This window comes from Pelophylax lessonae (assembly GCF_965119305.1).
Source record: "Pelophylax lessonae genome assembly, chromosome: 10".
Taxonomy (NCBI): Eukaryota; Metazoa; Chordata; class Amphibia; order Anura; family Ranidae; genus Pelophylax; species Pelophylax lessonae.
This window is the reverse complement of record NC_138777.1, coordinates 55,578,498-55,604,058: the sequence shown is the minus strand read 5'-3', so window position 1 is coordinate 55,604,058 and position 25,561 is coordinate 55,578,498. Positions and strand designations below refer to the sequence as shown.

Genomic DNA, 25,561 nt, shown 5'->3' with positions numbered 1-25,561 from the left:
TGTGGGGTGGTCGGTGCTGGGGGGACGCTGCGCCCCACCACAGACACAGTTTGAACCCAGTTGGGGTGTCTGGGGTGGGGGGCGGGGACTCTGCTCGCCTGTCCAATTATGGACTAGTACAGTTTCTGGACACTGAGCATGCCTCCCTTGGCGCAGTAATGTTACAAGACCCTATGTGTTATAATGTTGTAATGTTTGATACCGATGAGACGATTTTTTGTATGTATGAACACACTGCTGTGTGGTGTTTTTTTGAATGTTACCCCTTTCTTTTTCATTGTTCTGAACAACTTAATAAAAATTATTAAATACTAAAAAACACCCTTAAAAGTTGAACTACATCCTTTCCTTTAGTCTTGTACAGTTGTACAGGCTCCACTCTTATACTGAAATTGCTTACACTAATTTCACTGCACACTGTGAACATCTCACAGTGTGCATTAGTAGCTGCAGCAAGCCAGTAATTTACTTCTGGTTTGTTCACTTTTTTGCCAGTCAAGTGCTGATGAAGGGGCACTTGGACTCCCAAAATGATACATTTTGAATTGTACTCTTGACCTATAATGGAATAAAGTAGTATCTAGACCTATTAGCAGTGGCGTGACCCTTCAATTTCAACCCTTTTTACATTACACTACGGGTGACTGTGGAGGTCCTCTGGGGTGTAGAAGCCACCTGCCCAGGAGCCAGATCTTTTACACCAACAGTAATACCTTAAGATTACAATACCAATAAGCCTACGGGTCCAGCACTATCTTTCCATTTTCCTCAACTAGAAAAAAAAAAAAAAAAGTTAGTGGTGCCACATCTGATATTCCTCTGTACAAGATCCATTGTAAAAGGTCAAAGAAAAAAAATCCAAAAAAGAGATAAAAGGTCGACTGGCGACTTATGGCTCAGGACGCCTCCAGATCGTTAATCAATACCTCAATTATTGAAGCAAACTACAAAGTATTGATGCGCTGGTATATGGTACCGACGCAAATTTCGAAATATGTACCTGGAGCATCTTCTTTGTGCTTTCGCGGCTGTGGTCAGGAAGGAACCATGTTCCACATATGGTGGCATTGCCCCAAGGTACGCCGCTATTGGATAAGGGTGTATAATTTTATATACACCCTTATGCAAATTAACCTGACCAAATCCCCACAACAGGCTTTGTTGGGCCTGGGGGTGGACACCGCCACGAGGGCGCAGAAAAGGCTCATTACATTTATTTTCACGGCTGCGAAAATAACGATAGCACGATCTTGGAGGTCTCCGGTCCTGCCATTCGAGCAGCCACGACATAAACTTACCTGGATTATGCTCAATGAACGTATGTCGGCTATGCTGAATGATAAAATGAAATGGTTTGATAAAGTGTGGGAGCCGTGGCTTCGCTATCTTACTGGTAGTGATTAGGGGGAGCTGCACCATGGGGGTATCGGGGACGTGGAGCGCGGGGCGGGGTCCTCCTTTTCTCTCCTCCTCTTCTTTCTTCTTTTTCCCTTTCTTCTTTCCTGCTATTCTTTACTTCTATCTCTTTGACTTTTTTGATTTGTCATGAAAGCCCACTTGAGCATTCCCAATTATGATACCTCAGTGTGCTTCCATTAGCTGCCCTGGTGCCGGGACATGGCGATGGGCTGAATAGGAGGCTGATACTGCGGGGGTTTGGTTTTTATTGTTTTCCACATTTCTAACCCCTATTGCTCGTGATAATTTGTTGCTTGTATCCACAAATAATTGCTTTTGATTGCTGTTATCTTGCTTCATGTTGGACAGTTTAAAACTTTTCACTTTTCCCAGGAGACAGCGCATAGTGGCAGTTTAAGCCGTTTGTTCATTTTTCTTTTTTTTTCTCTGCTTTTTATTTTGTGATTGTGATGGGATAATTGGGACTGATATGCCTATGTTAACGATGACAATCTTTGTACTTTTCATGTTCTTTTCCATAAAATATTCAATAAAAATCATTGAAAACAAAAAAGAGATATAAGAATGGACAGTACAGAAAAAGTAGAAAAAGGTGAGGCTCTTTAGCTTGCAGAAACCATTTTCATGAATATTGTCTCTGAGTAAGCAACTAGGCAAGAAAAACACTAACTTCTGAGTGCAGAGGTCCAAGGACCACCCAGTAAGATGTAGTCCATCACAGCCATACTCCGAAGTCAGAAGAGGTTGTATTCACATTATAGGTTTATATCATTAATATGAAACAGCCGTGAATCTGGTAAAACATGACCAGTGTGAGTATTGGTAAGTAGAGGTGTCCCTTGCAAACATCAATTAAATTTCAGATGATCAAATGTAAAAAATATGTCTCCAATTTTTTTTTTTTTTAGAGAAGAGCTTAAGTAAGTCTAGGAAAGCTTTCTTAACCCCTTAGAAATGTTCCAGTTCATTGATCCAGTCCTGGTAAGAACTGCTGATCAGGAGGGTGACACACACCGGTGATTTGGTTGTAAACAGTCTGATGGCTCTGTATCTGATACCTCCATGTCTGGTCATTTGTCACCTTCCCAAGTTTTCCTTCTTTCGGACATTTTAAGGGTTCAGTACACAGCAAATTTAGCATAGCTTGTCAAGTTTGATAGGTGTTACCTCCTGTCAAACTCCCCTGAAAGATACCCCTTGCCTTGATCAGTCTTTAAATTGTACCGATGGGTAAAATAAAAAATGACATATATGATACTGTCCCTCACTAGCAATAACACAGCTGTTTTTTGTTTTGTTTTTTTTAGTCCCCCCTGTAGCATTGTTTTATTACCCGTTGATCCTGAAAGTTGATCTGTTATTTTTCCACTTAACAAGCCGAGCTGTCCAACAAAATGGCACATTTGGGATGAATCACCACTGGTGGTAATACAATGGTCAGCTTTTATTACATTGATTTAATATTGATTTTAATTGATTTAATTATTATTATTTATTAATTATTATTATTTATTAATTATTATTGATCTAATTAATTTAAACTTTTTTTTTCTAAAAAAAAAATAATAATTGCTGGAATTGGACTTTAATTTGTTTGTCTCTTACCTAAAGAATATTTTTTTTTTACAGTTTGCGCAAAAGTTATAGCGTTTACAAACTACGGGATAGATTTATGGACTTTTTGTTTTTTTTATTTTTTTTATAAGTTACGGCGGTGATCAGCAATTTTTATCGGGACTGTGCCGGACAAATCTGACACTAAGTGACACTAAGTGACACTTTTTGGGGACCAGTGACATTAATACAGTGATCAGTGCTAAATAATATGCACTGTTACTGTATAAATGACACTGGCAGGGAAGGGGTTAACACTGGGGGTGATCAAGGGGTTAAATGTGTTCCCTAGATGTGCTTACTAACTTTGGGGGGGATAGATTGAACAGAGGCACAGAGAGTTCGATGATTCATGTTAGCTGAATCACACGGATCTTTCCTGGCCTCTCTGACAGGAGAGCCGTCGTACATTGTTTACATACCAGACGGCTCTCCTGTCAGTTTTGCTGTGTCTAATCACCAAAACCGCGTGCACATAATCACGTAGATCTAGGTGATTATGCGCAGCCGACCTGCCGCAGTAAATCTGTGTGGGGCGGTCGGCAAGTGGTTAAGGACCAGGCCTATTTCTGACATTTGTTGTTTACAAGTTAAAATCAGTATTTTTTGCTAGAAAATTACTTGGAACCCCCAAACATTATAAATATTTTTATATTTTTTTATAAATAAATTGGAGGTCATTGCAATACTTTATCTCACACCGTATTTGCGCAGCAGTCTTATAAACGCAATTTTTTTTGGAAAAAAATTCACTTTTTTTTATTAAAAAATATTTTACAGGTCACCTGTGTAGAGTTACAGAGGAGGTCCAGGGCTAGAATTATTGCTCTCACTCTAATGATCACAGCGAGACCTCACATGTGTAGTTTGAACACCATTTACACGTTACATTACATTTTTGGTATGCGTTCGCTTCTGAATGCGAGCTCTTATTTATTTTCCTTTTTTATTTTATACACTGTCCCTTTAGAAAAAACATTTTTTGATCACTTTTAAGCATAACAGGGCCTCTTTAATGTGAGATCTTGGATCATATAGACCTCAGATCTCTCGCAAAATAAGAAGCTGGTCATTCAGGGGCAGTAGGTGTCTCTCAGTCCCATACTGTATATACATAGAGAAAAAAGCTTGGCCCAAGGGACTTTGGAGAGAGATACCAAAATGCAAAAGAAAAACAAGAAGAATATATATATGTGTATATATATATATATATATATATATATATATATATATATATACACACACACATATATATATATATATATATATATTGTGACAGGAAGTCAGGTAAATCTGTGGATGTAGTCACAGACAGGAGATACATTTCCACCTGGTTTGGAAAGTTCACCAATTACTATAGGGTGTTGGCTGCAGAGATAGCCAGCAGGGAGTTGAAAACTATTCAGCTGTTCAGAATGATGAGGAAATGAAGGCCTCTATAATTTGTCCAAAGGAAGTCTAAGGATTGCTGCCTCCTGCCCCTGTGTGGGCTTGGGGAGAGAAGGACAGTCAGATGTAACCACTTCTCGGCTGTCTCCCTGTGTACCTCCCGACGCCATGTGGGCAGGGGAGAAGGAATGCCCCCTGAAAGTATGTGGGGAATTAGCTCGGTGGTAGGCGTGGATGACCCCTGGGGGGGGTTCGTTACACAGGGAGACAGCCGAGAAGTGGTTGCAAACAACACTTTGGTTTATTCATGCAATTTTCTTCAAACAAGTGCATGCAGCAAAAACATCCAAAATAAAACAAAACACAAAATAAATCCTTGCCACTGTGGGCGGCTACCTTCTCACATACTGGAACCTACCTACAGAGTCTGTCTCCAACCTACTGTTGGGCAAACTTTGCTGATCCTACAGCAGACACTCAACAGTCCATGTTTTTTTCTTCACACAACAAATGTCCATTGATCATGTCCCTTTTCCTCTTCACATTGAACAGGTCCCTTTGCATTTCTCTTCACATAGAACACAGTGCATTTATTTCTTTCCACATAGAAATAGTCCCAGACCTCACCTTGAGTAGTCTTCACACTTGTTACCCTCCTCAGCTTCACATCGCTTCAGGAGGTCTTCCCCATGCTCACACAGCTTTCAGGGGGAACACATCTGACTGTCCTCCTCTCCCCACGCCCACACAGCGGCAGGAGGCAGCAGTCCTTAGACTTCCTTTGGACAAATTATAGAGGCCTTCATTTCCTCATTCTGAACAGCTGAATGCTTTTCAACTTCCTGCTGGCTATCTCTGCAGCCAACACCCTATAGTAATTGGTGAACTTTCCAAACCAGGTGGAAATGTATCTCCTGTCTGTGACTACATCCACAGATTTACCTGACTTCCTGTCACATTATATATATATATATATATATATATATATATATATATATATATATATATATAATACAAAATGGTTTTATTCATCTGTTACACTCATATATAGTACATTGAACACAACGGCATCATTTGTTTTGCCAAATCATGTATGACGCAGGATTAAATAGCATACAAAACAGGAAAAAAGAACATTGCCATCCAACAAAGATGAGCTATGCGTGGAAGACCTCTACGAATTTCGCAAGATCCCAGCTCGCTTCTTCAGGAGGTGCACAGAGGAAAATATCACAAAGGTTTGTGAGCAGTCTTCAGTGGTACATGGTGGACCCTAAATGGTCATAGATACTAAAAACTAAAAAGTTTAAAAACTAGAAACTAAAAAACATCTTCTCAGTGAATGGACATATTGAAAGCCGGATGGTGCACCCCCTTGGTCATCTCTTATTCCTCACAGGAGTGTTGAGGGGGGGGGGGGAGTTCAATCGTCAAATCCCCTGCAGAACCACAGAGGATGGAACATAAGTATGCAGTTTCGAGGTCCAACCATATGATCTCTTCTCTCTGGGGACTCAAAGCACTTTTTACTGCTGTTGGGACAGATGATGAGGTAGCCATCTTGGGCACATTCTGTAGAATGCTATAATAAGTCCAATTTTTGAAAGGAGCCAGTAATCTACCAGCATGTCTTTGAAGTGTGCAAGAAAACTTGAGTACCCAGAGGTTATCCGCACAAGTACAGGGAGACCCTGCAAACTCCATAAGGATAGCGTCCTGACTGCCACTCAAAAGCTGCATGATAGAAGTGTTAACAACTAAGCCCATGCTGTGAACACCTCTATTCTTTACAGTGAGTAAGGCTGGCCGTACATGAGTCATTTTCCTTCATTCAGCCTGCTGGCTGAACAAAAGAAAATTATTTGATTCCACTATCCACAGACTCAATGTAGGTGGGGGCTATGTATTTTGATTGTGGGGAAATTTCCCTGCCATCAAAGTAAACTCATCAGCAACACCGGCTATAGCTGATGTCGCTGATCGAGAAACATTTTTCCAACATGCTGGTTGTCCACTCAATTGATCGACTTGTGGACAACTAGCCTGCCCATACATAGATTGAAATTTTGGCTGATGCCTGCTGTACCAGTCAAATTTTGATCCATGCATGGCCAGCTTTAGTATAGAGCTTTTTGGATCAGTTAGAGTGTGGCTCTCCATTCTTTGTCTCTACTGTATGTACATACAACTACTTGACGTTGACTAATGCCTCATACACACGCATCGATAGCTGGCCGTGAATTTTCGCCCAACGTCCGATTTTCGGCTTGTTAGTATGATGCTTTCGACAACCGACTGCGACTTTTCGGCCGAAACAAAATCTGGTGTGCAGGCTATAAAATTTTTGTTGGCCATCAACAGAACGGCCGATTTTCCGTCAGTCAGTACAGATTTCGGCAGACAAAAATCAGATGAGCAAGACTGGGCATGCTCAGAGATGAAAAAACACACGGAAAGTAAACCAGCACATGACATCACTTCTGAAGTTGGTTTTTGTTGGCCGAGAAAATTCGTGTGCAGTCTAGAGCACATTTCAACCAACACAACAACACTGGACAAAAGACAGCCAATCGGTCGGCCGATAATCGTTGCGTGTGTACGAGGCTTTAGTTAGTGAATGAATTTTACTTACCAGTTCTCCTTTTTGTTCTTGTTTTCCTATGTCACTATAATGGGCAGAATTTCCATTCAGCTTCTGCTAAAAATAGTTCAGTACCAAACCAGTGCAGCTAAATATTGCTCCTACCATTATGTGCATGGAAAGATGAGGCTGGATTAATGTTCTTTGGAGTCAAATGAAAGGAAATCTAGATTTAGAGAAAAGTAGGAACTTTAAAGGAACTCAGTAGTAGATCATCTTGAGTTTGTTTTGGCCTGCAGAGTAAGTTCTTGACCCCCGCAGTGGAGAGAGCTTTAATCTGTTCCTTCTCTGCAGACCCTGGAAGTGTGAGTCATGTTTTAGGGATAGCTTTTTTTGCTGCCAGAGGGGCTTTCTAGGGGTTGGGTTCAACAGATGCAAACCAAGCATGCAGATAGCCAAATACTTGGCACAAAAAGTAATGAAAATATTATAAAATATGGCTGCAATATGTATATTTGTAATTTGTATTGGTAGAACTTAATGAAATTGTATCTTTTTGCAACCTTTCTAACGAAATATGGCGTGGACCCCTCATAAGTGAATTTGCTAGGTAGTTTAAATTCCATGGGCATAGGTTGCAGAGGACATTAGTACAAAAAATAATTTTCTTGTAATTTGTGTTCCATAAATGTCCTCTGCCCACCAGCCTGTCCCATGAAGAATTCACTGGTTAACAATTTTTATGCTCTGGATGTGCATGTCTATTACCTCTGTTTCAGACCACATCTTACCAGTGTCTACCTTTGTTGTTGCAGATAAATGTTCACTCATAATCATTATTACCAGTCTCAATGGACTAGCGCTACTGGACCCAATACCTGAACCCTCTATGGCAGTTATGGTGAACCTTGGCACCCCAGACGTTTTGGAACTACATTTCCCATGATGCTTAACTACACTGCAGAGTGCATGAGCATCATGGGAAATGTAGTTCCAAAACATCTGGGGTGCCAAGGTTCGCCATCACTGCTCTATGGAGACGTACGATTTTCAGCAGTACAAGAGAGGGTCCACCTCCATCTTGACCTCTTTGTGTGTTCCCTGGTAGGGCATATGGGTTTGTTGTTTTGGGGCTGTATAGAGGCAAACAACACATGTACCCATGGTAAATTGACTAGGAGCACCACCAACTGGGCAATTGTATATTAGGATTACACTGATGGTACCCATGTATAATAGAATCTGTCAATTTGACCAGGATGACCCTTTGCTAGGCAGCCCAATGGCCAACTGAAGGAGCTTGCACAACAGGTTGACTATGCTGCTGCTAACTGCAATGCAGCTACTAGAAGTTAGAAACTTAGGTAGAGATTAGTAATAGTTTTACAAAAAAACACTTGCTTAAAGGGATATTAAAGAGAAAGTAAACCCTCCTCTGCAAGTTGTACCTATAGGTAAGTCTATGATAAGGCTTACCTATAGGTACTGTAAATATCTCCTAAACATGTACCGTTTGGGAGATATTTACCTTGCATGCAGCCAGTGACGTCACTGGCGCATGCGCTCTGAAGGAACGGCCGCTGGTGCCGTTCCTTCAGAGCCCCGTGCCGTGACCGACAGCTCCCGCGCGCGTGCTCGGGAGTGACGTCACCGCGGCTCCGGCCAATCAGATGGCCGGAAGCCCGCGATCCCGGAAGACAGGCAACTGAACATGTCGCCCGTCATAGAGGTAAGCGGGCAGCACGGCGGGGGCTCGTTCTAAGGTAAGTATTTCATAATGAGCTAGTATGGGGGGAGGCAGGTACCCTTTCCCACTTCCAGGAGACAGCGCCGCAGCACTGTCCCTCAGAAGTTCGGCCCCCTCCTTCTTCCTCCGCCGCCGGGCCAATTAGAAAGAGCAGCGTGCTTCGCGCATGCGCAGTAGGGAGCCAGCTGTGAAGCCGAAAGGCTTTATTGCCGGGCTGTGGAAAAAGTGGGATAAATTGCGCTCAACACTTAAAACACAACCAAAAAGTGCTTGTGTGCATAAATATGTGAATAAATAGTTATAAATAAATATACAGAATCCTAAATGTGAAAAAAGTCCTTGGTAAATAAATATATCAACAGTCTTTAAAGTGCCCAGTGCAATACAAATCTCTCAGCAATGACTGAATATCACTCCAACTTCAAGTGAGGGACCTCCACCTTAAGAGACTTTTCTCCACCCAGTGCTCGGGGTAAATACTTCTTACCAAAGCTGGTGGACCCCTTAATTACAGGGGGTCTAAAGCAGCGTAAATGGTCCACAAATGCCTCCAAGCTATCCTTCAGGTCCCTTGATATATGGCTCAGTTCGCATAAGGAACTCCAAGTGTTTCAGGAATATTGTGGGGAGAAAGATAAGGAAACTCCAATAGTGTAGTATGTTCTGATAATTAGGGTTTATTAATGAAATTGCACTTACTCAAACATTAGAATCAAATGCCTTCATGCAGTAAATGCAGCATGGGTTCGGTGTATGGGACGCTCCTCTGCTCCTGCGTATCACCAACCCGGAACTCCACGGTCTCACGTTCCCGACGCACGTTTCGTCAGACGCGCTGACGTCATCAGGGGATCCCCTGATGACGTCAGCGCGTCTGACGAAACGTGTGTCGGGAACGTGAGACCGTGGAGTTCCGGGTTGGTGATACGCAGGAGCAGAGGAGCGTCCCGTACACCGAACCCATGCTGCATTTACTGCATGAAGGCATTTGATTCTAATGTTTGAGTAAGTGCAATTTCATTAATAAACCCTAATTATCAGAACATACTACACTATTGGAGTTTCCTTATCTTTCTCCCCACAATATTCCTGAAACACTTGGAGTTCCTTATGCGAGCTGAGCCATATATCAAGGGACCTGAAGGATAGCTTGGAGGCATTTGTGGACCATTTACGCTGCTTTAGACCCCCTGTAATTAAGGGGTCCACCAGCTTTGGTAAGAAGTATTTACCCCGAGCACTGGGTGGAGAAAAGTCTCTTAAGGTGGAGGTCCCTCACTTGAAGTTGGAGTGATATTCAGTCATTGCTGAGAGATTTGTATTGCACTGGGCACTTTAAAGACTGTTGATATATTTATTTACCAAGGACTTTTTTCACATTTAGGATTCTGTATATTTATTTATAACTATTTATTCACATATTTATGCACACAAGCACTTTTTGGTTGTGTTTTAAGTGTTGAGCGCAATTTATCCCACTTTTTCCACATTTATGCGTTTTATACGTTTTTATTGCAGCTTGCACTATGGAAGCAATTCCTCTTATATATATTTAATTTATTTATGACAATTTGATTGATTAATTTATTATCGAATATCACCAATTTTGCGCAGTTTCTTTTGGGCCACCAAAATTTTTTTCATTTATTGCCGGGCTACCTTACCCTGAATGGCAGCGGCAGCACCCGAGAGCTGATACGAAAATCGGCTTTGGTTGCCGACATCACGGGAACCCTGGACAGGTAAGTTTTAATATTTAAAAGTCAGCAGTTACAGTATTCGTTGCTGCTGACTTTTATTTTTTTCCTGGGGGGGGGGGGGGGCGTAACTTTTCTTTAGGGCCAAACATTTATTATATTGCAGCTTAACAATTCTTAGTTGTGGTGGCTGTAAGCTGTCCTTCAGATGTAGAAGTTAAAGGAGTTGTTGTAAATTATTATTTTGATCTGACCCAGCTGCTGGGAATTTTCTTTAAATTACCTCTAGGCATTGATTATCATTATTAATATTTAAACCATTTAATACTAACTGGTGTGCTTAAAATGGTCAGCTGTTATTTATTTCTGCAAAGCCTTTATTCCATAAGTAAAACAAACTGTGTGCTTTAACTGCTTATAAAGTGTTAGCTGGAGTTTGGCTTCAATTTGTTAGTTTATTTAACCACTTTAATACAGGGCACTTCCCTCCCTTCCTGCCCAGGCCAATTTTCCCCTTTTAGCGCTGTTGCATTTTGAATGACAATTGCGCGGTCATGCAACACTGTACCTACACCAAATTTATGTCATTTCCCCCCCACAAATAGAGCTTTCTTTTGGTGGTATTTGATCACCTGTGCGATTTTTACTTTTTGCTAAACAAATAAAAAAATACCGAAAAGTTTGAAAAAAAAAAAAAGTTTTTTTGTTTATGTTATACAATTTTGTAAATAAATAAGTTTTTTCCTGCACTGATGAGCACTGATGAGACTGCACTGACAGGCACTGATGAGGAGGCACTGATGGGGTGGCACTGATGGGGTGACACTGATAGGCGGCACTGATAGGCGGCACCGATATGCGGCACTGATAGGCACTGATATGTGGCACTGATAGGTAGCACAGATATGCAGCATTAGTGGGCACTGATAGGCGGCACTGCTGGGCACTGATAGGCGGCATTGATGGACACTGATAGGTGGCACTGACGGGCACTAATAGGTGGCACTGACGGGCACTAATGGGCACTGATAGGCAGCACTGGTGGGCACTGATGGGCACTGATGGGCGGCACTGACGGGCGGCACTGATGGGCACTGATAGGTGGCACTGGTGGGCAATAATGGGCACTGGTGGGCGACACTAAAGGATGGCAATGATGGGCACTTGTGGGCAGCACTGATAGGGAGGACACTGGTGGACATCACTGATGGGGAGGGCAATGGGGGGCTCCCTGAGCCCTGATTGCCATCCCTGGTGGCCATAGTGGGCATCCCTGGGGTCATAGTGGGCATCCCTGGGGTCATAGTGGGCATCCCTGGTGGATCTAGTGGCATCCCCCCCCCCCGAGGGTCTGCACTGGTAATCAATGATCTGATTACCAGTACGACCCCCCCCCTGTCAGGGGAGCCGCCGATCAGCGCTCCTTTACTCGTGCCTGTCAGGCACGAACTAAGGAAAGCCGATCAACGGCTGTTCCTGTTTTACTATGTGACCAGCCGTGATTGGACACGGCTGATTACATGGTAAAGAGCCTCCGTCAGAGGCTCTTTACCGAGATCGGAGATGCAGGGTGTCAGACTGACACCTCGCATCACCGATCGCCGCTCTGCGCGCCCCCGGGGGGCGCCCAGAGCTGGGTTATCCTGCCGCCGTCATATGACGTCCGGTCAGGATAACACAACCACATTCCCGCCGTCAATTTGTAATAGGGCGGGCGGGAAGTGGTTAAATCAGGTAGTCCATCTAACACACCCCTCCCTCCAGACTGACAATGCTACTGTCCAAAGGAGCCCCCTGTGCTCCTTCATACAGAGTGGGGACACTCTAATACAGGAGGGGTGTTACTGGCCAGATCACCAATGCCAAATACGAATGCAGCAACCACTTCTAATGATTGGTAAGCTGCAATATATTACATTTTTGGTTTTGGGTTTAATACCGCTTTAAGAAATGTGTATACAATAAAGCATGATGCCAAACATACTAAAACATAGATTTAGGTTAATATACAGGACACTTTATCTACTTGACCTTCATAAGATTTAACCCCCCCCCCCCCCAATGACCAGGCCATTTTTTTTTTTGCGATATGGCACTGCATTACTTTAACTGACAATTGGTCAGTCGTGCGACGTTGTACCCAAATAAAATGTATAACCTTTTTTTTCCACAAATAGAGATTTCTTTTGGTGGTATTTGGTCACCTCTGCGTTTTTTATTTTTTGCGCTATAAACAAAAAGAGAGCGACACATTTGAAAAAAACCTACATTTTTTTACTTTCTGCTCTAAAACAATAAAAAAAAATTTACAAAATCAAATTTCTTCATCAGTTTAGATCAATATGTATTCTGCTACATATTTTTGGTAAAAAAAATCCCAATAAGTGTATATTGATTGGTTTTTCCTAAAGTTACAGCGTCTGCGAACTAGGGGATATATTTATTTTGTATTTATTTATTTATTACTAGTAATGGCAGAGATCAGCGATTTATAGCGGGACTGTGATATTGCGGCGAACAATAGGACACTAACTGACACTTTTGACACTTTTTTGGGAACCAGTGACACTAAGACAATGATAAGTGCTAAACCTATGCGCTATACTAATGACACTGGCTGGGAAGGGGTTAATATCAGGGGCGATCAAGGAGTTAACTGTGTGCCTAGCCAGTGTTTTTTTACAGTGTGGGAGGTGCTTGTACTAGGGGAAGACATGTGTCCTTTTCGTTGCTTTGAAGGAACACAGGACCAAAGCCTTCCCTCCTGACAGAATGGCAATCTGCCTTGTTTGCATAGGCAGACTGCCATTCTACCTCTGTACCGAACAATCAGCAGGTGCCAGTGGACACTGAGTCCATGGTTTCCGCCCATCAGCTCCCAGCAATGCACATTTGTGCCCGGTACCAGGAAGTGTAGGATTACATATATATATATATATATATATATATATACAAAAATATAGAAGATTCAATGAGGGATTCAATGGACGTATTCAATATCTGTTTGTACTTTAAAGTTTAACTCTGGGCATAAAAACTGTCCTTTAAATACATGTATATCAATGCCTTTGCCAATCCATGTATTATCTTGTAAAAGTAGTAGTGACATCATCATTGTTGTGCAAATACCCTATGCAAAGAGCAAAACAGTAGGAGGGACCCATCGGGCTCCACCCACTACTGGCGGCCTGTAGAAAACTACAGGAGGGGCGGATACAAGACCAGTCACCCTGCACAAGGAGAGCGCAGCAGTGACTGGTCTTTAATACAGGAAGCTCCTGCATAGAGGCAAAGATTTGCACTGGATTACTGCACATATCTGGAAGAAATGCTCAAAGTACACCAAGATTCAAGGAAGAATAGACTTGCCTCTTATATTTAGACAACATTTGCTGGTCCTGTAGTTCAGCTTGGATATTTATAGCTTGACAGTGATCAGTTCACTGTTTTTTTTCCCTAAATTTCTGCATAACTCTGTCTTGTTTCACAACTATTTCAAAGAACAAAATACTGGATTTATTTGACATCCTATTTCCTGAACATCTGTGTTTGTCAAGGGAGCCATGCTCCTGCAAGAAATGCATCATTGATGATATTATATGGTTTTTGGTGCTACTTTTGTCAATTTAGGACAATGCGGGTCGCTCAGGAGGTCTTTCCAGAAAGCTCAGCCACTAATCCCAATTTCTGGGATTCTTCCAGAGGTTACACTAAGTTTCATGTTACACTGGCCAGGCCTGACCTCAGCTTGCCTTAACCCTCTCCCCTGACGTCATATATTATAGGGCAGGGAAAGTGTAAGGGGTGACCTCTGGCCAGTAAGGGGCAGCACAGTATTTACTGGACGTGGTGTCATATCCAGCTCATATTTCCCTATTGGATGCGCGGGGCTTTGTGTCTCCAGACAAGTCTTATCAGGGTGATACAAGGGCTGCATCCAAGTTCAACGAGAGTTGAGAAATGATTTCCTATTCACTGCCGAACATGTTATGAAAAGGGAATATGATACTTTAAGTGTGCCCCAGACTTTCCCTAAGCCTTCTGTCAGTTTCTGCTAAGAAAACTGGAAATCTTAAAAGTAGATTTTCCGAGGGTGTATCTATAAATAACCGAGCTCCTTGCTGAAGGTTCTTCTGACCCTTCAAGGATCGTCCCTTTATATGGAACCCCGAGCATCAAAATCTGTATTATATATATCTAAATTTTCAGTGGTTCTAAACATGAAACATACATGATGTAGATATGATATATGAACCAAGCATAACCCTATATAGTGTGTAATTGTCTTATTCCAGAGCACTAAATGTCATTTCTCTTTGCTGCCTCTTTCCTCTGCTATTAGCATGAATCACTTCTGAAAAGTTTTCCTGACACCAAGAGAAAAATGGTGGCAGGGGAGGAACCTCCGTCTGGTTGGCAGCCTTAACTCTGGTCCTGTGTGCCGTGTGAAGAAGGGTGTCCCTTCCCTCCAATAAGCTCTCAGAACTAGGGATTGACCGATTATCGGCAACACTGATATATATGGGGCTGATATGCACTTTCCCCAATATATCAGAATCGGCCACCAAGGTGACCTATATTGCCGATATTTCGGGAAAGTGCTGTACCTGGAGCGATGCCTGCAGCTAGAGGCATCACCCTGGTACCAGCGTACATAGCCGACGGCCGGCTGTCTTGTAATGACAACCGATGCGGCTGAGAAGCCGCTCGGCTGTCATTACAAGGAGTGGGAGGGGACGTTCCCCCCCCCCCTCGCCGCCTTCCGCAACTTGCCCGGGTCTCAAGACTCACCGGGAGACCCGGGCATCCTACCTGCACGGCTGCCGAAGAGAAGACCTGATCAAAGCCGCATTCGGCTCTGATTGGGTCTCCATGTAAAAAGCCGGAAGTGATGTCATGACATCACTTCCGGGTACTCGGCGGCAAATTCAAAAAAATTTGAGCATTCAAAACAGCCAAACTAGGCGTTTTAAAATGCTTTTAAGTGCAGAGGAGGGGTTTGGGGTCTTTTAGACCCCCAGATCCCTCCACAAGAGTACCTGTAAAAAAATAAAAAATACAACAATTTTTTTTTTAAAATGTCCGAAAATATCGGCCAACATCGGCCAATACCGATATCCGATGACAAAGATATCGGTACCAGCATTAAAAAAACAATATTGGTCGATCACTACTCAGAACTCTCCTCAACTCAGCTTTCTGCCCGTTATTTTGTGACAGCTCAGACAAAGCTTAAAAATTATGCATCTAGAACAGAGGTAGAGACTAGAAGACTGCAGATAAACAGGTACAACTTATGTAGGATGTATCACCTAAGGCTACTCACTCACTTCACAGGGTATATGTAGCGGTTTACAAGTAGGAAAAATGATATGTTACACAGCCTTCAAAGTTAGTTCACCTATCAAAGGATCCAAAAAGGTTATTTAACACTACGTCCACCTCCACTTGCTATGACTGCTATTACTCCCCATGAAAGAGATAATAATCCTCCAAAGTGTCACTGTATCAATTTTATTGTAAAATAAAGAAATGCATTTACAGCAATCCAGACAAAGAACGCATAGGAATTTTAAGCCGGACGGCTAATCCAGCATCGCCCGTCCTTATAGGATATCACGCGGTGACGCAGCACGTCGCGACCCGGCACGTTTTGTCACAGATGACGTCATCCTAGGAGATATTCACACTGCATTCAGCTAGTGACGTCACCAGTGCATGCGCTCTGAAGGGACAGCATTGAAAAGACCGGGTGAAGATGGAAGCCCTGTCAGCTGCGACAACACGCCGCTTGAAGGCTTCTTTCTAAGGTAAGTAATTCTAATTCATAATGTGCTAGTATCCGATGCGTACTAGCACATTATGCCTTTACCTTGCAGGGTTTTTTTTTTTTAAAAATGCCACAGTCCGGGACTCCTGAGCTCATGCGCAGGAATGCTGTCATCCTGGTCGAGTAAATCAGACGGTTGGTGGATGCGAACCCGGAAGGAAGACCAAGTGAAGATGGAAGCGCCTTCGGCAGTGACAGCGTGCCACTGGAGGGCTTCATTGTAAGGTAAGTATTTTATAATGTGCCATAGCACATTATGTCATTGTCTTACAGGGTTAACAAAAATGTGGTTTACTACCGCTTTAAGCTGCAAATATTTTACATTTTTGGTTTTGAATTTATAATCGCTTTAATTAGAGGATATATAGGGACAGTTCTTGCCTTATTAAAAATATAAATAAAAACAAAGAAATCAAAATTAATTGGCTATCATCATAATGCAACACATGTTAACTTGCGAAGCAGCTTGCATTAATATGTGTCCGTTTGCACTGCAGTGGACCAATCTGGACTAAGCCTACTTCAAAAGGTATTTATGTGACTAGTATTTTAGGAAAGGGTTCAGCTATGGCAGACTAAATGTTTCAGGACAGGTAAAGTTCATTCAATCCTATTTATTACCCCATAACAACTGCAATTTTTGTTTGTAAGAACATGAAAGCCAGAAGTAAATGTAATAGACACATCTGAACGTTATCAAGGCATTTTCGTGGTTAAATAAAAATATTCAAAAGTATGTAAATATATATGGGACACCAGTTCTACTAATTATATGCTACAATTTACTTATATTATAGATACACTTTGGGATTGCTTTACTAAAACTGAAAAGTGCAAAATCTGGTGCAGCTCTTCATAGAAACCAATCAGCTTCCAGGTATTTTTGTCAAAGTTTAATTGAACAATCTGAAGTTAGAAGCTGATTGGCTACCATGCACAGCTGCACCAGATTTTACACTCTCCGTTTTTCGTTTCAATGGTTTTTATTAAAGTTTTTCAGAAGAATATAGAAAATACAATGAATTAACAAACAGTAGCATGTCTTTCCCAATTGTCCAGCAGATATCAAAGGAAGAAAACAACGGAAAAAAACTGTGGTTTGCTAGCCCCCAATACATACTAAACATTTTTCCTGAGACATCGAAGAAAGCTACTCAAGCTATACTAAACTTTCCAAGTTTAAGGATTGGTTTATACGCTAAGCAAATTGCAATTTTAATATAAAATGTAATAAGGCACCGCAAACTTTTATTGTTAAGCAAGAAAACAAGTTACATCAATTTGCGTCAGTACCCCATCTCCAGGACAGGTGGCGCTAGCATGCACAAGCTCGGGAATTGGTAGTACCCAGTAAGGGCACCTACTGAGTAGTAGAGTAAAGAAAAGAAGGAAAAGGAAAAGAGTAGAGATAGAAGGAGAAAAAGAAGAAAGTGGACCAGACCCCACGTTCCCAGGACCTAGGCTGCTAGCTACAAGTCTAAGAGTCACCAGTCAGATATCTGGGCCATGGCACCCACACTTTATCAAACATCTTCATTTTATCATTAAGTATGGCCGACATACGTTCATTCACCATCATCCAAGAGAGTCTGTGCCTGAGCTGTTGCACTGTTTTTAGTAAATCAACCAGCTCTTTAGTAAATCAACCAGCTCTTGCAGCTTAGTAGTGCACAGTGATTGTGCTTTATTGCCTATTATAGTGCATAAGCACTATCAATTGTCTTTTACTGAACACAATATATCATTTAAACAGAATCCTATAACTTTTTTTACTGTGAATTTTTTGCAGCGGTCTTTCAGCCAGGATACTTAAATGCATTGAAAAACAAGACAGCACTATAAATGTAAAACTACGATACATAAAGCAATAAAAAACTGCACCAAAAAGCAGAAATCTGTTTTAATGCCATTTAGACACGATATACAGAGGAATGAGGAACAACTTCCCTTGTTGAAGATAGTGAGTTCATTCAAATACTTGGTTATTCAAATGACGTTGGATCCAGGGGAAGCATTGACAAATGAATGTAAATCCCTTATTGCAGTGATGGTGAACCATGGCACCTACATTTCCCATGATTCTCATGCACTTTGCAGTGTAGTTGAGCATCATGAGAAATATAGCTCCAAAACATCTGGGGTGCCAAGGTTCGCCATCACTGTCTTATTGGAACAAATTAAATGCAATTTGAGAATATGGTCAAAGTTACCACTTTCGGTGACAGGAAGAATACATTTAATGAAGACAGTAGTGTAACCCAAATTTTTATATATATTCTCACATTCTTCAGTAGTTATACATAAATCTATATTTAAAAAGTTAAACTCGTAATTTATAAAATTTATATGGACTAGTGGTAGATCTAAACTTAACCACTTTACCACCGGAGGATTTTGCTGTGTACGTCCAGGCCACTTTTTGCGATTCGGCGCTGTGCGACTTTAACTGACAATTGCGCGGTCGTGCGACGCCGTACCCAAACAAAATTTACGTCCTTTTTTTCCCACAAACAGAGCTTTTTTTGGTGGTATTTGATCACCTGTGCGCTTTTTACTTTTTGCGCTATAAACAAAAAAAGAGCATTTATTTTGAAAAAATAACAATATTTTTAACATTTTTTTATATGAAATTCCCCCCCAAAAAAATGTAAAAATCTAATTTTTTTAAAATTTTTGGCCAATTTGTTTTCTGCTACCTATGTTTGGTAAAAAAAAAATCACGATAAGCGTATTTTGATTGGTTTGTGCAAAAGTTATTGCGTTTACTAACTACGGGAAAGATTTCTGTCATTTTTGGTGTTTTTTTTTTAACACGTAATGGCGATTTTTTTTGCGGGACTGCGACATTGCGGCGGACAGATCGGACCCTTGACTGACATTTTTGACACTTTTGGGGGTACCAGTGATATTACTGCAGTAATCAGTGCTATATATATGCACTGTTACTGTAAAAATGACACTGGCAGTGAAGGGGTTAATTTTATTGGAGAGGGAGGGGTTAATGTATGCCTGGTGCTTACTGACGTGTGGGGGGGGAGGTGACTATGTGACACAAGGACAGATCGCATGTTCAGCTATGCTGAACACTCCGATCTGTCACTCCCTGTCACTTAGGAGATCCGCCCGCTCTGTTTACACAGGCGGGCGGATCTCCTCACTCGATTCCCCGACGATCGGGGAAGAGCGGCGGCGATCGCCGCTGCTCCTCCCCTGGCCAGACTCCCGCTGTGACTGAAAACAGCGGGAGCGCGCCTCCGGCGGCGCGCGAGCGCCGCCTACAGGGGGAGGAGTCCAGCGACGTAGGTCTACGCCGCTGGACGGGAACGAGCCACATTGCTGCAGTAGCAGCAATGTGAGCAGAGGTAAAGTGGTTAAAATAACAACGTTACAACGATGAATAACTGAGCAGGGATGGCACTTCCAGATATATATTTATATTATCTGGCAGGGCAGTTAAAACAGCTACAGACATGGATAAGACGGGAAAGAGCAGGAGGAGTGGAAAAATACCTATTGGAAATACTACAGGTAGCATTGGAGGCACAATCAGCGAAATTACCTAAAATTAAGATTCCCATGTTTACAATGACACGAGTGGTATGGAAAGAAGCTAAGAGAATAGTAGGGTTTAGTGATATCCCCCAGGAATTTCCCATCTGGAATAACCCAGCATTTGAACAGCTGGGAGGAAGTCCAGATGGAAACTTCTGGAAACAGAATGGTGTGATTGACCTAGAGCAGGTGTATGAACATGGAACTATGCGAACATTTGAATGTCTTCACAAACAACATGATATACCCCCTTATAGGAACTCTGAAGTCACAGGGGTCGAAGGGACTGATAACAATAGTGTACTCAGGGCTGGCCCTACCATGGGTCCCGCTGGGTCAATTGGACCCAGACAGCACTTGGAGAGAAGAAGCAAATTGGCTCCCTAGATTTTTTTCCACAAGTTTTGTGTGTCATCAGTTTGCGGCGCGTTACAGGCGGCATTTCCCCATCTCATCTGCCGCCTGTATCGCAAACTGATGAGTATGAGGAGGTGGAGTGTCTCCTCCGGGGAACAACCCTCATGTGATCGTGGTGTGCGCAATGACATCAGACATCAGCGCACTCCGTCTCACAGAGGGCAGGCTAGATCTTCTAGGGCGGTGGCTGCGGCAGACACAGGAGTGACAGGAGGAGTGAGGACAGACAGTGGGGGCTTGGTGGACCGGTAGGGTGGTAAGTTATGGAAGAAGATAACAGTATATATAATATTTTCTACATTTTCTATTTATAAAAAATAATGGATGTGGGGGCCTTTTGTTGGTTGTGATTTTTTTTTTTTGGGGGGGGGGGCAGCATTTTTATTCTTGGATCCATGCAGCAAAATGTCTTGGGCCAGCCCTGAGTGAACTCATTCCTATTACAAAGTAAAATAGGCAGAGAACCAATGAAAGTAAGAGATAAATGGCAGGTATTGATCCCAGAAATGACAGATAAGAAATGGGAGGAGATATGTTCCTCGCATTTAGTTGTATCGCCAATAGATAATAATTGGATGACCCAATTGTATATAATGCACCAGATATATCTTAGCCCTATTAGACTATATAGAATGTTTGCGATGTCATCAAGATGAAGCGGATTTCTGCAACTTGATTTGGTCATGTAGCGAGGTAATGGGGTATTGGAGTCAAGTAATGAAAAACTATCTGAAATTATTAAAAGACCGGTGCCTTGTACCCCTGAAGTATGTTTGCTAGGGGTGTTTAATGATGAAGAATTGCCAGGACATGTAAAGATCTTTTTGCAAAAAATACTTTTTTAGGCTCAAAAGCAAGTTGCTAAGAGTCGGTCCACACTAGCGCGACTTGTCAGGTGACTTGTCAGCCTGACAAGTCACGCTCCCTCGCGATCCATTGACCGCTACAGGACCCGTTCTAATAGGAGCGACACAAGTCGCTCCGACTTAGAAAAAGGGTCCTGTACTACTTTGGGGCGACCTCGGAGCGACCTGCATAGACTTCCATTATGTGAAGTCCCTGCAAGTCGCTCCGAAGTCGTGGTGCATGGTAATGCACAAGTCGCCCCCGAAGTAGTAAGGAGTCGTGTCGCCATAGTGTGAACCAAGCCTAAGAGATGGATGCAAGTTGTAACTCCTTCTATCAGAGAATGAATGAATGCAGTTAATCATAGTATCGCATATGAAAAAAATGTATGAAAGTAGGGGAAACCTACAGAAATATCAGAAAATTTGGAGTAAAAGGTGTAGTATGGAAGGACTAGTGAGAGATAGAGCAGATGAATAGAAGGATGAACTTAGAACACTGTAAATGTAATTTGTATTATTATGTATGTTTTTGATATGCAATAAAGAGTATGAAAAAAAAAACTGCATCAAAATTAGTTCTAAAAAAGTTTTTAATATACTTGTCTGTGAATGTACCTGAAATACAGAGGCTAACCATTGATAACCTTCCTCAAAAAATGCTAACTGCCTGGCTTTCTCTGGCCTTACAACTTCAAGAGCTCATCCACGCAGGCGCAGGGAGCCATACAACGTGAAAAAACAAGTGTATCTCTATGGCTGGGGGTACAAGTGTTTGTGGACAGCCGCCTGTACAAATCAATGACTGGTAACCGCACATCCGCGTGTTTACTTGTTTACAAAGACAGATGAGCGTCCCCGGATGCAGACAGTTTGCCACTCCTCTGTCCTTGTGCAGGGCCAGATTAACGTAGGGGCTATTGGAGCTGCACCTCCAGGCCCCCACCTTAATATAGGCCCAGTAGGGGCAGACTGACTATTCAGCTCAGGGCCATTAGGGGGCCACATGAGAGGCTCCAGACACCTCCTGCAGCAGGGGAAATATGACAGTTGGGGGTTTATCAGTGCGGTGGTGGGGTAATTACAAGCACCAATCTCCCTCTTTGAATCTCCATGAAGGAGCTGAAAGCTGCTTCTCCTCCTCTCCCTCCCGGGGTTTTCAGCTGCTTTCTTTGTGAGCCATAGAGGAAGATCAGTGCTTATAATTGCCCCCCCCCCCCACCACCATTCACCCCAGACTGTCCATCAGATTCCCCCTGCTCTCTGGGTACTGATCCTTACCGATAACTGACTGTGTCCATTCATACCTGAAGCCCTGAACCACCAAAATCCTCAGCACCAGGCCCATGATGTTCTTAATCCAGCCCTGTCCTTGTGTGGTGTATAGCTCTTGTATAACTCTCCACACCTGTGTGAATGAGCTCTAATACACTGATCTGAAAAAAGCATGCAAATTAGGGAGGACTTATGACTTGCTCCAAATTAGTGACTCAGAAGGTACTGAAGCCATTGGATCAGCATGTCAGGATCTGGTATTTTTAGAAGGAGAGATCACCCTTGAAAGCTTCCACATTTTCTCATTATAGGTTTCTTTGAGGGCCGGTCAACACCACAATTTCTGCTTTCTGGATGAGTTTCTGCATCCCCCCTCTTCTTTTCTTGATCTCAATTAAAGCGGAGTTACAGCCATTTCACTCACCTGTCCAATGGTCCAGCGATGCGGGCGCCCGAAGCCTCGATCCTCTCCCTCGGCGCCGGCGTCACTGCTGTGGGCACACGGCTGTGACAGTTTGCGGCTTCACAGCCGGGTACCCACTGCGCATGCGCGAGTCGCGCTGCGCGTCTTGATTGGCCGGCAATCTTCTGGGACCTCTGACATGTCCCAGAAGATTGCAGGGAGGGAGGGGGGCAGGAGAACTTCCGCTCAGGGCGCCACGGCGCTCCGAGCGGAAGTGGGAGCGGGTACCTGTCAAAACTAGGTACCCGCCCCCCCCCCCCCCCAAAAAATGACATGCCAAATGTGGCATGTCAGGGGGTTAGAATACCTAAAGCGGAAGTTCCACTTTTGGGTGGAACTCCGCTTTAAGGACATGTGTGTTCCGGTGTGTTTTTAATGCATTCCAGTGTGTCCTGGTGCATTTTTGATGCGTTTTGCCACGCTCCAAATACATTCCATGCATAAAAAATGCACCACGTTCTATTATTGTTGACTGCACTGAAACGCGCTGCACTGGTGTAAACTAGGGCCATTGAAATCCATGTTAAAGGCTGTCCATTCCTTTTTGATGCAAAATAAAAATGCACTGCACTGCATATGGTGTGAACCAGCCTTCAAAGTAAATGTAGCCCCAAACACTAAAATATCATATAAGCTTAAGTGGTCCCAAAAGCTCAAGGTTTTTTAACGTAATGCATTGTAAGCATTACGGTAATAAACCTCCAGGGTGCAGCTTCCCCCCCCCCCCCCCCCTTTGTTTTTACTTCCCTGAGCCCCATCTCCATCCAGCTAGGTTATGAGAGCAGCAGCTCTCTGAGGTCTCTCTCTCCTCACTGGCTCACACAGCAAAGTGAGAGGGGTCAGAAGGAATGTCCTTAGGGAGACCTATCGCGATAGTCAGAGGCTCTGAAGACGTTGCCGTTAGACAATTGTTCCCCTGCGTCACTTCCGCCCTCACGAGTGGAACGCACGCCAAGCCATAGACTGCGTACATTTTTTTTGGGATTGTTAGCACGTGCAGTTTTTAGTATTACATACAGTGGTACTTTTAATTATTTTAATAAATATATTTTTAACCTTTTACACTATGAGAGGCTCCTGCTTTGTTTCTTCGGTTTCCCCATTCATCATACTGCCTGCCTTTTGAATCAACTGGAGTGACATCGGGAGTAAAGATTGACATCAGGAAACCACCAGGAACGTCGGGATAGGTTTCCCTAAGGACCTCCATGCCTTCAAGATTTCCCTTGCTGTATCACCATCTGGTGAGAATGTGGTGATACCGTTGTGTGCACGAGGTGGAATAGTCACTACAGGGGATTTTCTGGGAAACAAGCACCTCAAATCTTAGGACTTCACTACCTATTTGAACTGTGTTTTGGCACAATTTATTTACTTTATCTAATTTTTGCATGATAGTATCTTTATTTCTGTTAACAATTTTTAGCACTATAAGCGTATATATACGTTGGCAGTGATATTGGTATATACAGTTCAATAATATTGTGATCACATATGGCATGGAGTTTGTAACAGCAAGCGCTGCCTAATTCACATTGTATTTGTCTAAACTAGGTGGATTAGACATGGTACCCAGAGGGCTAGCCCATAGAATTGATGAGCGCAACATAAAAAAGAATATATATATATATATATATATATATATATATATATATATATATATATATATATATATATATATATATATATATATAGAATTATTTATAATACACGGCATGTTAGCAAACCAAATAAAATTTAGGTAGAATCTACACCAGGGGTCTTTAAACTATGGCCCTCCAGTTGTTCAGGAACTACAACTCCCATAATGCCTAGTCATGTCTGTGAATGTCAGAGATATACAATGCCTCATGGGATGTGTAGTTCTGCAACAGCTGGAGAGCCATAGATTGAGGATCCCTGATCTACACCAACTTCTTTTTCCAGCGAATGCCTTAGAGAACCTATTATTTGTTTTTAAGGGGTATTTATATAGTGCAAATAATTGTATAGAGCAGTGTTTCTCAAACTTTTTTCAGTCTAGGCACAATCTCAAGGCACCCTTTAAAATTATGGATAGCCTGGAGGCACCCCATTCTAAAATGTAAAAAGCTATTCTAATAGTTTTACTTAGTGCATGAACATCCACACATGTAGGAAACCCAACATTACTGTAGAGGTGATTTATTCTTCCAAATCCAATACATTTTGCACACTGGTACTGACTAGTATTCTAGTGTTTCTCTTCTTCCTCAGTTTTTCTCCAGCACTCAGCAAATGTGACCCCGGTGCTGACGGAGAGAGGCAGTTGAGAATCAAACAAAGATTCTGTGCAGATGGCCGACATCCTCCTTATCAATTGATGATGTCATTGGATGTTAGGATGCGACGGTTGTAATGGTGCGCAATAAAAACCTGAGGCTTTGTGTAGCTAAAAGGCAGGCTTGATCCACCTGCTGGCTTGTATATGATTTTTGTGCAATTTTTAGGCATTTTGCCAAGGCACCCCTGAAGAAACCTCAAGGCACCCCAGGGTGGCTGGTCACCCTGGTTGAAAAAAGTTGGTATAGAGCATGTTACATATTGTACAGTCACATCAGTCCCTGCCCTCAAGGAGTTTACAGTCTAATGGCACTTTTCCACTGCAAGTACCGGCTCGGCTCTACTCAGCCCTGCTTGGCCCGGTTTGCTTTTCCACTGCTGGTACCGTATGGTACGGTGTTGGAACGGTTCGGTACGGTACGGTATGGTTT

At 42.6% G+C, this 25,561-nt stretch overlaps 1 protein-coding gene across 3 annotated transcripts in view; it reads right to left on the bottom strand.

The window, feature by feature from the left end:
* Positions 1–25,561, bottom strand: part of WT1 (WT1 transcription factor) — a 99,967-nt gene that overhangs the window by 47,172 nt on the left and 27,234 nt on the right. The gene's annotated exons all lie outside the window — the stretch shown is intronic.